Here is a 14,852-nt window from a genome sequence, read left to right as displayed (position 1 = left end):
TGCGGTCGTTTTTTTGCGATTTCCTCCTTCAAACGCACCAGTAAGTCAATATAATAATCACTGTTGATCGATTTACCTTTTTCGAGGTAGTCAATGAAAATCACGCCATGCGTATCCCAAAAAACTGACGCCATGACTTTGCCAGCTGACTGCTGCGTTTTCGGACGCTTCGGACGGCCTTCGCCAGCTGTGCGCCACTCAGATGACTGCCGCTTCGACTCTGGAGTGTAGTGATGTATCCATGTTTCGTCCATGGTCACGTAACGACGCAAGAAATCTTTTTTGTTGCGAGTAAATAGCGATAAACTGCTTTCTGAATCATCGACTCGTTGCTGTTTTTGTTCCATCGAAAGCAATCGCGGCACCCACTTGGAAAAAACCTTTTTCATGCCCAATTTTTCATGAAGGATAGTAAATACACTTCCATATGATATCTGTGTCATCTCAGCAATCTCACGGAGCTTCACTTTACGATCTTTCATTATAATTTTTGTCACTTCACTCACATTTTCCGGTGTAACGGCTTCCACAGGTCTTCCCGAGCGTTCCGCGTCATTTGTGTCGGTACGACCACGTTTAAACTCGGCGAACCACCGACAAATCATTGCTTTTGATGGACAAGAGTCCGGATAACATTTTTCAATCCATTGTTATGCTTGCACGGTGTTTTTACCCATTAAAAAACCCTTCTTAATCCACCTAGTGGTGTGATAATGCCTTTCTCTTCTTTCATAACAGTCTCATGAAAATATGTTTCATAGTTTTATTAAATAATTTTGGATACTAAATTTTACACCAATTGATTCAGATTGATTCGAGTAGTTCACAAAAGCATGCTTCAGTGTTTATGTCACACAGTCAGCATCATTTTTCCAAACTAGTGCTTGACATTTGCGTTGCCTATTTCTAATCAGTGATGCTAATCTAAAAAACCCTTCTTAATCCACCTAGTGGTGTGATAATGCCTTTCTCTTCTTTCATATAACAGTCTCATGAAAATATGTTTCATACTTTTATTAAATAATTTTAGACGCCAATTGATTCAGATTGATTCGAGTAGTTCACAAAAGCATGCTTCAGTGTTTATGTCACACAGTCAGCATCATTTTTTGCTTGACATTTGCGTTGCCTATTTGTATGAGAACAGTGATGCTAATCTAAAAAAAAAAGCCTTCTTAGTCCACTTAGTGAAATTTTCATATATCTTGAAAAATCACCATAGGGTACCATAGAGTACATGAAATTTTCGAAATCGAAAAAAAATTTTTGATGCCAAATGGCTTAGAATTGCATGAAACGTCGAGATTTAGTGTCATCTCGAAAAAAATTTTTTTTGAAAAAATCGACTTTTTGGGACTTAGAAAAAATATGAAAATTCCCAGAAAGTTGATTTTTTCAAAAAAAAATTTTTTTGAGATGACACTAAATTTCGATGTTTTATGCAGTTTTAAGAGTTTTGGCATCAAAAAAAATTTTCGATTTTGGAAATTTCATGTACTCCCCCCTATGGTGCTTTTTCAAGATCGATAATTGTCAAACCTTTACCACCGGGCAGCACCCCTTAAGCATGTCCAATTTAGGTCAAATTTCGCATGAAGGCTTTTTTCGAGGTGCTTAAACTTTTGAGCACTAGAACTTTACGAAAATAGAGTTAATCCCAAAATTTTTGCACCCTTATATATACAAGAGCGGTAAAAATCAACGTGTTTTGTCGGTTACGTCACTTATACCATCATATATCTGGAACCAAAAGTCACAACCATTTGATCTTTGAACTTGATCAACGGCCCGACAGTAGCTTTCAAACGAGCCCAAGTTTGTTAAAATCGGATCAGCCATCTCTGAGAAAATTGAGCGCGTTCAAATGTCTTCGAAAAGTGCACACACATACACACACACATACACACACACACACATACACACACACACACACACAGACATTTTCCGATCTCGTCGAGCTGAGTCGAATGGTATATAACACTATGGGTCTCCGAGGCTCCGTTCGAAAGTCGGTTTTTCCAGCAATTCTAATACCTTTCTATAGAGAAAGGCAAAACCCTTCTTAGTCCACTTAGTGGAATTTTCATATATCTTGAAAAATCACCATAGAGGGGAGTACATGAAATTTTCGAAATCGAAAAAAATTTATGATGCCAAAAGGTTTAGAATTGCATGAAACGTCGAGATTTAGTGTCATCTCGAAAAAAATTTTTTTTAAGAAATCGACTTTTTGGGACTTCGAAAAAATACGAAAATTTTTCTAAGTCCCAGAAAGTTGATTTTTTCAAAAAAATTTGTTTTTGAGATGACACTAAATTTCGATGTTTTATGCAGTTTTAAGAGTTTTGGCATCAAAAAAAATTTTCGATTTTGGAAATTTCATGTACTCCCCCCTATGGTGCTTTTTCAAGATCGAAAATTGTCAAACCTTTACCACCGGGCAGCACCCCTTAAGCATGTCCAATTTAGGTCAAATTTTGCATGAAGGCTTTTTTCGAGGTGCTTAAACTTTTGAGCACTAGAACTTTACGAAAATAGAGTTAATCCCAAAATTTTTGCACCCTTATATATACAAGAGCGGTAAAAATAAACGTGTTTTGTCGGTTACGTCACTTATACAATCATATCTCCGGAACCAAAAGTCACAGCCATTTGATCTTCGAACTTGATCAATGGCCCGCCAGTAGCTTTCAAACGAGTCCAAGTTTGTTCAAATCGGATCAGCCATCTCTGAGAAAATTGAGCGCGATCAAATATCTTCGAAAAGTGCACACACATACACACACATACACACACACACACACATACACACACACAGACATTTTCCGATCTCGTCGAGCTGAGTCGAATGGTATATAACACTATGGGTCTCCGAGGCTCCGTTCGAAAGTCGGTTTTTCCAGCAATTCTAATACCTTTCTATAGAGAAAGGCAAAACCCTTCTTAGTCCACTTAGTGGAATTTTCATATATCTTTAAAAATCACCATAGGGGGGAGTACATGAAATTTTCGAAATCGAAAAAAAATTTTTGATGCCAAAAGGTTTAGAATTGCATGAAACGTCGAGATTTAGTGTCATCTCGAAAAAATTTTTTTTTAAGAAATCGACTTTTTGGGACTTCGAAAAAATACGAAAATTTTTCTAAGTCCCAGAAAGTTGATTTTTTCAAAAAAATTTGTTTTTGAGATGACACTAAATTTCGATGTTTTATGCAGTTTTAAGAGTTTTGGCATCAAAAAAAATTTTCGATTTTGGAAATTTTGTGTACTCCCCCCTATGGTGCTTTTTCAAGATCGAAAATTGTCAAACCTTTACCACCGGGCAGCACCCCTTAAGCATGTCCAATTTAGGTCAAATTTTGCATGAAGGCTTTTTTCGAGGTGCTTAAACTTTTGAGCGCTAGAACTTTACGAAAATAGAGTTGATCCCAAAATTTTGGCACCCTTATATATACAAGAGCGGTAAAAATCAACGTGTTTTGTCGGTTACGTCACTTATACCATCATATATCTGGAACCAAAAGTCACAACCATTTGATCTTCGAACTTGATCAACGGCCCGACAGTAGCTTTCAAACGAGCCCAAGTTTGTTAAAATCGGATCAGCCATCTCTGAGAAAATTGAGCGCGTTCAAATACAACGTGTTTTGTCGGTTACGTCACTTATACCATCATATATCTGGAACCAAAAGTCACAACCATTTGATCTTCTAACTTGATCAACGACCCGACAGTAGCTTTCAAACGAGCCCAAGTTTGTTCAAATCGGTTCAGCCACCTCTGAGAAAATTGAGCGCGTTCAAATACAACGCTTTTTGTCGGTTACGTCACTTATACAATCATATCTCCGGAACCAAAAGTCACAGCCATTTTATCTTCGAACTTGATCAATGTCCCGATAGTAGCTTTCAAACGAGCCCAAGTTTGTTCAAATCGGTTCAGCCATCTCTGAGAAAATTGAGCGCGTTCAAATATCTTCGAAAAGTGCACACACATACACACACACATACACACACACACACACATACACACACACACACACACACACACACACACACACACACACACACACACACACACACACACACACACACAGACATTTTCCGATCTCGTCGAGCTGAGTCGAATGGTATATAACACTATGGGTCTCCGAGGCTCCGTTCGAAAGTCGGTTTTTCCAGCAATTCTAATACCTTTCTATAGAGAAAGGCAAAACCCTTCTTAGTCCACTTAGTGGAATTTTCATATATCTTTAAAAATCACCATAGGGGGGAGTACATGAAATTTTCGAAATCGAAAAAAAAATTTTGATGCCAAAAGGCTTAGAATTGCATGAAACGTCGAGATTTAGTGTCATCTCGAAAAAAAATTTTTTTGAAAAAATCGACTTTTTGGGACTTAGAAAAAATATGAAAATTTTTCTAAGTCCCAGAAAGTTGATTTTTTCAAAAAAATTTTTTTTCGAGATGACACTAAATTTCGATGTTTTATGCAGTTTTAAGAGTTTTGGCATCAAAAAAAATGTTCGATTTTGGAAATTTCATGTACTCCCCCCTATGGTGCTTTTTCAAGATCGAAAATTGCCAAACCTTTACCACCGGGCAGCACCCCTTAAGCATGTCCGATTTAGGTCAAATTTTGCATGAAGACTTTTTTCGAGGTGCTTAAACTTTTGAGCACTAGAACTTTACGAAAATAGAGTTGATCCCAAAATTTTGGCACCCTTATATATATAAGAGCGGTAAAAATCAACGTGTTTTGTCGGTTACGTCACTTATACCATCATATATCTGGAACCAAAAGTCACAACCATTTGATCTTCGAACTTGATCAACGGCCCGACAGTAGCTTTCAAACGAGCCCAAGTTTGTTAAAATCGGATCAGCCATCTCTGAGAAAATTGAGCGCGTTCAAATACAACGCTTTTTGTCGGTTACGTCACTTATACAATCATATCTCCGGAACCAAAAGTCACAGCCATTTGATCTTCGAACTTGATCAATGGCCCGCCAGTAGCTTTCAAACGAGTCCAAGTTTGTTCAAATCGGTTCAGCCATCTCTGAGAAAATTGAGCGCGTTCAAATACAACGCTTTTTGTCGGTTACGTCACTTATACAATCATATCTCCGGAACCAAAAGTCACAGCCATTTTATCTTCGAACTTGATCAATGCCCCGATAGTAGCTTTCAAACGAGCCCAAGTTTGTTCAAATCGGTTCAGCCATCTCTGAGAAAATTGAGCGCGTTCAAATATCTTCGAAAAGTGCACACACATACACACACACATACACACACACACACACACATACACATACACACACAGACATTTTCCGATCTCGTCGAGCTGAGTCGAATGGTATATAACACTATGGGTCTCCGAGGCTCCGTTCGAAAGTCGGTTTTTCCAGCAATTCTAATACCTTTCTATAGAGAAAGGCAAAACCCTTCTTAGTCCACTTAGTGGAATTTTCATATATCTTTAAAAATCACCATAGGGGGGAGTACATGAAATTTTCGAAATCGAAAAAAAATTTTTGATGCCAAAAGGCTTAGAATTGCATGAAACGTCGAGATTTAGTGTCATCTCGAAAAAAAATTTTTTGGAAAAAATCGACTTTTTGGGACTTAGAAAAAATATGAAAATTTTTCTAAGTCCCAGAAAGTTGATTTTTTCAAAAAAATTTTTTTTTGAGATGACACTAAATTTCGATGTTTTATGCAGTTTTAAGAGTTTTGGCATCAAAAAAAATTTTCGATTTTGGAAATTTCATGTACTCCCCCCTATGGTGCTTTTTCAAGATCGATAATTGTCAAACCTTTACCACCGGGCAGCACCCCTTAAGCATGTCCGATTTAGGTCAAATTTTGCATGAAGGCTTTTTTCGAGGTGCTTAAACTTTTGAGCACTAGAACTTTACGAAAATAGAGTTGATCCCAAAATTTTGGCACCCTTATATATACAAGAGCGGTAAAAATCAACGTGTTTTGTCGGTTACGTCACTTATACAATCATATTTCTGGAACCAAAAGTCACAACCATTTGATCTTCGAACTTGATCAATGGCACGACAGTAGCTTTCAAACGAGTCCAAGTTTGTTCAAATCGGTTCAGCCATCTCTGAGAAAATTGAGCGCGTTCAAATACAACGCTTTTTGTCGGTTACGTCACTTATACAATCATATCTCCGGAACCAAAAGTCACAGCCATTTTATCTTCGAACTTGATCAATGCCCCGATAGTAGCTTTCAAACGAGCCCAAGTTTGTTCAAATCGGTTCAGCCATCTCTGAGAAAATTGAGCGCGTTCAAATATCTTCGAAAAGTGCACACACATACACACACACATACACACACACACACACACATACACACACACACACACACAGACATTTTCCGATCTCGTCGAGCTGAGTCGAATGGTATATAACACTATGGGTCTCCGAGGCTCCGTTCGAAAGTCGGTTTTTCCAGCAATTCTAATACCTTTCTATAGAGAAAGGCAAAAACCCTTCTTAGTCCACTTAGTGGAATTTTCATATATCTTTAAAAATCACCATAGGAGGGAGTACATGAAATTTTCGAAATCGAAAAAAAATTTTTGATGCCAAAAGGCTTAGAATTGCATGAAACGTCGAGATTTAGTGTCATCTCGAAAAAAAATTTTTTTGAAAAAGTCGACTTTTTGGGACTTAGAAAAAATATGAAAATTTTTCTAAGTCCCAGAAAGTTGATTTTTTCAAAAAAAAATTTTTTCGGGATAACACTAAATTTCGATGTTTTATGCAGTTTTAAGAGTTTTGGCATCAAAAAAAATTTTTTATTTTGGAAATTTCATGTACTCCCCCCTATGGTGCTTTTTCAAGATCGATAATTGTCAAACCTTTACCACCGGGCAGCACCCCTTAAGCATGTCCGATTTAGGTCAAATTTTGCATGAAGGCTTTTTTCGAGGTGCTTAAACTTTTGAGCACTAGAACTTTACGAAAATAGAGTTGATCCCAAAATTTTGGCACCCTTATATATACAAGAGCGGTAAAAATCAACGTGTTTTGTCGGTTACGTCACTTATACAATCATATTTCTGGAACCAAAAGTCACAACCATTTGATCTTCGAACTTGATCAATGGCACGACAGTAGCTTTCAAACGAGCCCAAGTTTGTTGAAATCGGATCAGCCATCTCTGAGAAAATTGAGCGCGTTCAAATACAACGCTTTTTGTCGGTTACGTCACTTATAGAATCATATCTCCGGAACCAAAAATCACAGCCATTTGATCTTCGAACTTGATCAATGGCCCGACAGTAGCTTTCAAACGAGCCCAAGTTTGTTCAAATCGGTTCAGCCATCTCTGAGAAAATTGAGCGCGTTCAAATACAACGCTTTTTGTCGGTTACGTCACTTATAGAATCATATCTCCTGAACCAAAAATCACAGCCATTTGATCTTCGAACTTGATCAATGGCCCGACAGTAGCTTTCAAACGAGCCCAAGTTTGTTCAAATCGGTTCAGCCATCTCTGAGAACATTGAGCGCGTTCAAATATCTTCGAAAAGTGCACACACATACACACACACACATACACACACACACATACACACACACACACACACACACAGACATTTTCCGATCTCGACGAACTGAGTCGAATGGTATATAACACTATGGGTCTCCGAGGCTCCGTTCGAAAGTCGGTTTTTCCAGCAATTCTAATACCTTTCTATAGAGAAAGGCAAAAAGCCTTCTTAGTCCACTTAGTGAAATTTTCATATATCTTGAAAAATCACCATAGGGGGGAGTACATGAAATTTTCAAAATCGAAAAAAAAATTTTGATGCCAAAAGGCTTAGAATTGCATGAAACGTCGAGATTTAGTGTCATCTCGAAAAAAAATTTTTTGGAAAAAATCGACTTTTTGGGAAAAAATATGAAAATTTTTCTAAGTCCCAGAAAGTTGATTTTTTCAAAAAAATTTTTTTTTGAGATGACACTAAATTTCGATGTTTTATGCAGTTTTAAGAGTTTTGGCATCAAAAAAAATTTTCGATTTTGGAAATTTCATGTACTCCCCCCTATGGTGCTTTTTCAAGATCGATAATTGTCAAACCTTTACCACCGGGCAGCACCCCTTAAGCATGTCCGATTTAGGTCAAATTTTGCATGAAGGCTTTTTTCGAGATGCTTAAACTTTTGAGCACTAGAACTTTACGAAAATAGAGTTGATCCCAAAATTTTGGCACCCTTATATATACAAGAGCGGTAAAAATCAACGTGTTTTGTCGGTTACGTCACTTATACCATCATATATCTGGAACCAAAAGTCACAACCATTTGATCTTCGAACTTGATCAACGGCCCGACAGTAGCTTTCAAACGAGCCCAAGTTTGTTAAAATCGGATCAGCCATCTCTGAGAAAATTGAGCGCGTTCAAATACAACGCTTTTTGTCGATTACGTCACTTATACAATCATATCTCCGGAACCAAAAGTCACAGCCATTTGATCTTCGAACTTGATCAATGGCCCGCGAGTAGCTTTCAAACGAGTCCAAGTTTGTTCAAATCGGTTCAGCCATCTCTGAGAAAATTGAGCGCGTTCAAATACAACGCTTTTTGTCGGTTACGTCACTTATACAATCATATCTCCGGAACCAAAAGTCACAGCCATTTTATCTTCGAACTTGATCAATGCCCCGATGGTAGCTTTCAAACGAGCCTAAGTTTGTTAAAATCGGTTGAGCCATCTCTGAGAAAATTGAGCGCGTTCAAATATCTTCGAAAAGTGCACACACATACACACACACACATACACACACACACATACACACACACACACACACACACACAGACATTTTCCGATCTCGACGAACTGAGTCGAATGGTATATAACACTATGGGTCTCCGAGGCTCCGTTCGAAAGTCGGTTTTTCCAGCAATTCTAATACCTTTCTATAGAGAAAGGCAAAAAGCCTTCTTAGTCCACTTAGTGAAATTTTCATATATCTTGAAAAATCACCATAGGGGGGAGTACATGAAATTTTCAAAATCGAAAAAAAAATTTTGATGCCAAAAGGCTTAGAATTGCTTGAAACGTCGAGATTTAGTGTCATCTCGAAAAAAAATTTTTTGGAAAAAATCGACTTTTTGGGACTTAGAAAATATATGAAAATTTTTCTAAGTCCCAGAAAGTTGATTTTTTCAAAAAAATTTTTTTTTGAGATGACACTAAATTTCGATGTTTTATGCAGTTTTAAGAGTTTTGGCATCAAAAAAAATTTTCGATTTTGGAAATTTCATGTACTCCCCCCTATGGTGCTTTTTCAAGATCGATAATTGTCAAACCTTTACCACCGGGCAGCACCCCTTAAGCATGTCCGATTTAGGTCAAATTTTGCATGAAGGCTTTTTTCGAGGTGCTTAAACTTTTGAGCACTAGAACTTTACGAAAATAGAGTTGATCCCAAAATTTTGGCACCCTTATATATACAAGAGCGGTAAAAATCAACGTGTTTTGTCGGTTACGTCACTTATACCATCATATATCTGGAACCAAAAGTCACAACCATTTGATCTTCGAACTTGATCAACGGCCCGACAGTAGCTTTCAAACGAGCCCAAGTTTGTTAAAATCGGATCAGCCATCTCTGAGAAAATTGAGCGCGTTCAAATACAACGCTTTTTGTCGATTACGTCACTTATACAATCATATCTCCGGAACCAAAAGTCACAGCCATTTGATCTTCGAACTTGATCAATGGCCCGCGAGTAGCTTTCAAACGAGTCCAAGTTTGTTCAAATCGGTTCAGCCATCTCTGAGAAAATTGAGCGCGTTCAAATACAACGCTTTTTGTCGGTTACGTCACTTATACAATCATATCTCCGGAACCAAAAGTCACAGCCATTTTATCTTCGAACTTGATCAATGCCCCGATGGTAGCTTTCAAACGAGCCTAAGTTTGTTAAAATCGGTTGAGCCATCTCTGAGAAAATTGAGCGCGTTCAAATATCTTCGAAAAGTGCACACACATACACACACACACATACACACACACACACACACACACACACACACACATACACACACACACACACACACACAGACATTTTCCGATCTCGTCGAGCTGAGTCGAATGGTATATAACACTATGGGTCTCCGAGGCTCCGTTCGAAAGTCGGTTTTTCCAGCAATTCTAATACCTTTCTATAGAGAAAGGCAAAAACCCTTCTTAGTCCACTTAGTGGAATTTTCATATATCTTGAAAAATCACCATAGGAGGGAGTACATGAAATTTTCGAAATCGAAAAAAAATTTTTGATGCCAAAAGGCTTAGAATTGCATGAAACGTCGAGATTTAGTGTCATCTCGAAAAAAAATTTTTTTGAAAAAGTCGACTTTTTGGGACTTAGAAAAAATATGAAAATTTTTCTAAGTCCCAGAAAGTTGATTTTTTCAAAAAAAAATTTTTTCGGGATAACACTAAATTTCGATGTTTTATGCAGTTTTAAGAGTTTTGGCATCAAAAAAAATTTTTTATTTTGGAAATTTCATGTACTCCCCCCTATGGTGCTTTTTCAAGATCGATAATTGTCAAACCTTTACCACCGGGCAGCACCCCTTAAGCATGTCCGATTTAGGTCAAATTTTGCATGAAGGCTTTTTTCGAGGTGCTTAAACTTTTGAGCACTAGAACTTTACGAAAATAGAGTTGATCCCAAAATTTTGGCACCCTTATATATACAAGAGCGGTAAAAATCAACGTGTTTTGTCGGTTACGTCACTTATACAATCATATTTCTGGAACCAAAAGTCACAACCATTTGATCTTCGAACTTGATCAATGGCACGACAGTAGCTTTCAAACGAGCCCAAGTTTGTTGAAATCGGATCAGCCATCTCTGAGAAAATTGAGCGCGTTCAAATACAACGCTTTTTGTCGGTTACGTCACTTATAGAATCATATCTCCGGAACCAAAAATCACAGCCATTTGATCTTCGAACTTGATCAATGGCCCGACAGTAGCTTTCAAACGAGCCCAAGTTTGTTCAAATCGGTTCAGCCATCTCTGAGAAAATTGAGCGCGTTCAAATACAACGCTTTTTGTCGGTTACGTCACTTATAGAATCATATCTCCTGAACCAAAAATCACAGCCATTTGATCTTCGAACTTGATCAATGGCCCGACAGTAGCTTTCAAACGAGCCCAAGTTTGTTCAAATCGGTTCAGCCATCTCTGAGAAAATTGAGCGCGTTCAAATATCTTCGAAAAGTGCACACACATACACACACACACACATACACACACACACACACACATACACACACACACACACACACACAGACATTTTCCGATCTCGACGAACTGAGTCGAATGGTATATAACACTATGGGTCTCCGAGGCTCCGTTCGAAAGTCGGTTTTTCCAGCAATTCTAATACCTTTCTATAGAGAAAGGCAAAAAGCCTTCTTAGTCCACTTAGTGAAATTTTCATATATCTTGAAAAATCACCATAGGGGGGAGTACATGAAATTTTCAAAATCGAAAAAAAAATTTTGATGCCAAAAGGCTTAGAATTGCATGAAACGTCGAGATTTAGTGTCATCTCGAAAAAAAATTTTTTGGAAAAAATCGACTTTTTGGGACTTAGAAAAAATATGAAAATTTTTCTAAGTCCCAGAAAGTTGATTTTTTCAAAAAAATTTTTTTTTGAGATGACACTAAATTTCGATGTTTTATGCAGTTTTAAGAGTTTTGGCATCAAAAAAAATTTTCGATTTTGGAAATTTCATGTACTCCCCCCTATGGTGCTTTTTCAAGATCGATAATTGTCAAACCTTTACCACCGGGCAGCACCCCTTAAGCATGTCCGATTTAGGTCAAATTTTGCATGAAGGCTTTTTTCGAGGTGCTTAAACTTTTGAGCACTAGAACTTTACGAAAATAGAGTTGATCCCAAAATTTTGGCACCCTTATATATACAAGAGCGGTAAAAATCAACGTGTTTTGTCGGTTACGTCACTTATACCATCATATATCTGGAACCAAAAGTCACAACCATTTGATCTTCGAACTTGATCAACGGCCCGACAGTAGCTTTCAAACGAGCCCAAGTTTGTTAAAATCGGATCAGCCATCTCTGAGAAAATTGAGCGCGTTCAAATACAACGCTTTTTGTCGATTACGTCACTTATACAATCATATCTCCGGAACCAAAAGTCACAGCCATTTGATCTTCGAACTTGATCAATGGCCCGCGAGTAGCTTTCAAACGAGTCCAAGTTTGTTCAAATCGGTTCAGCCATCTCTGAGAAAATTGAGCGCGTTCAAATACAACGCTTTTTGTCGGTTACGTCACTTATACAATCATATCTCCGGAACCAAAAGTCACAGCCATTTTATCTTCGAACTTGATCAATGCCCCGATGGTAGCTTTCAAACGAGCCTAAGTTTGTTAAAATCGGTTGAGCCATCTCTGAGAAAATTGAGCGCGTTCAAATATCTTCGAAAAGTGCACACACATACACACACACACACACATACACACACACACACATACACACACACACACACACACAGACATTTTCCGATCTCGTCGAGCTGAGTCGAATGGTATATAACACTATGGGTCTCCGAGGCTCCGTTCGAAAGTCGGTTTTTCCAGCAATTCTAATACCTTTCTATAGAGAAAGGCAAAAACCCTTCTTAGTCCACTTAGTGGAATTTTCATATATCTTGAAAAATCACCATAGGAGGGAGTACATGAAATTTTCGAAATCGAAAAAAAATTTTTGATGCCAAAAGGCTTAGAATTGCATGAAACGTCGAGATTTAGTGTCATCTCGAAAAAAAATTTTTTTAAAAAAGTCGACTTTTTGGGACTTAGAAAAAATATGAAAATTTTTCTAAGTCCCAGAAAGTTGATTTTTTCAAAAAAAAATTTTTTCGGGATAACACTAAATTTCGATGTTTTATGCAGTTTTAAGAGTTTTGGCATCAAAAAAAATTTTTTATTTTGGAAATTTCATGTACTCCCCCCTATGGTGCTTTTTCAAGATCGATAATTGTCAAACCTTTACCACCGGGCAGCACCCCTTAAGCATGTCCGATTTAGGTCAAATTTTGCATGAAGGCTTTTTTCGAGGTGCTTAAACTTTTGAGCACTAGAACTTTACGAAAATAGAGTTGATCCCAAAATTTTGGCACCCTTATATATACAAGAGCGGTAAAAATCAACGTGTTTTGTCGATTACGTCACTTATACAATCATATTTCTGGAACCAAAAGTCACAACCATTTGATCTTCGAACTTGATCAATGGCACGACAGTAGCTTTCAAACGAGCCCAAGTTTGTTGAAATCGGATCAGCCATCTCTGAGAAAATTGAGCGCGTTCAAATACAACGCTTTTTGTCGGTTACGTCACTTATAGAATCATATCTCCGGAACCAAAAATCACAGCCATTTGATCTTCGAACTTGATCAATGGCCCGACAGTAGCTTTCAAACGAGCCCAAGTTTGTTCAAATCGGTTCAGCCATCTCTGAGAAAATTGAGCGCGTTCAAATACAACGCTTTTTGTCGGTTACGTCACTTATAGAATCATATCTCCTGAACCAAAAATCACAGCCATTTGATCTTCGAACTTGATCAATGGCCCGACAGTAGCTTTCAAACGAGCCCAAGTTTGTTCAAATCGGTTCAGCCATCTCTGAGAAAATTGAGCGCGTTCAAATATCTTCGAAAAGTGCACACACATACACACACACACACATACACACACACACACATACACACACACACACACACACACAGACATTTTCCGATCTCGACGAACTGAGTCGAATGGTATATAACACTATGGGTCTCCGAGGCTCCGTTCGAAAGTCGGTTTTTCCAGCAATTCTAATACCTTTCTATAGAGAAAGGCAAAAAGCCTTCGTAGTCCACTTAGTGGAATTTTCATATATCTTGAAGTACATGAAATTTTCGAAATCGAAAAAAAATTTTTGATGCCAAAAGGCTTAGAATTTCATGAAACGTCGAGATTGAGTGTCATCTCGAAAAAAAATTTTTTTGAAAAAGTCGACTTTTTGGGACTTAGAAAAGTCCCAGAAAGTTGATTTTTTCAAAAAAAATTCTTTTTGAGATGACACTAAATTTTGATGTTTCATGCAGTTTTAAGAGTTTCGGCATAAAAAAAAAATTCGATTTTGGAAATTTCATGTACTCCCCCCTATGGTGCTTTTTCAAGGTCGAAAATTGTCAAACCTTTACCACCGGGCAGCACCCCTTACGCATGTCCGATTTAGGTCAAATTTTGCATGAAGGCTTTTTTCGAGGTGCTTAAACTTTTGAGCACTAGAACTTAACGAAAATAGAGGTGATCCTAGAATTTTGGCACCCTTATATATATAAGAGCGGTAAAAATCAACGTGTTTTGTCGGTTACGTCACTTATACCATCATATATCTGGAACCAAAAGTCACAACCATTTGATCTTCGAACTTGATCAACGGCCCGACAGTAGCTTTCAAACGAGCCCAAGTTTGTTAAAATCGGATCAGCCATCTCTGAGAAAATTGAGCGCGTTCAAATACAACGCTTTTTGTCGGTTACGTCACTTATACAATCATATCTCCGGAACCAAAAGTCACAGCCATTTGATCTTCGAACTTGATCAATGGCCCGCCAGTAGCTTTCAAACGAGTCCAAGTTTGTTCAAATCGGTTCAGCCATCTCTGAGAAAATTGAGCGCGTTCAAATACAACGCTTTTCGTCGGTTACGTCACTTATACAATCATATCTCCGGAACCAAAAGTCACAGCCATTTTATCTTCGAACTTGATCAATGGCC

The sequence above is a fragment of the Malaya genurostris genome, chromosome 2 (genome assembly GCF_030247185.1).
Source record: "Malaya genurostris strain Urasoe2022 chromosome 2, Malgen_1.1, whole genome shotgun sequence".
In the NCBI taxonomy this organism is placed as follows: Eukaryota; Metazoa; Arthropoda; class Insecta; order Diptera; family Culicidae; genus Malaya; species Malaya genurostris.
The sequence above is the reverse complement of the archived record's forward strand: the minus strand, read 5'-3'. Positions refer to the sequence as shown.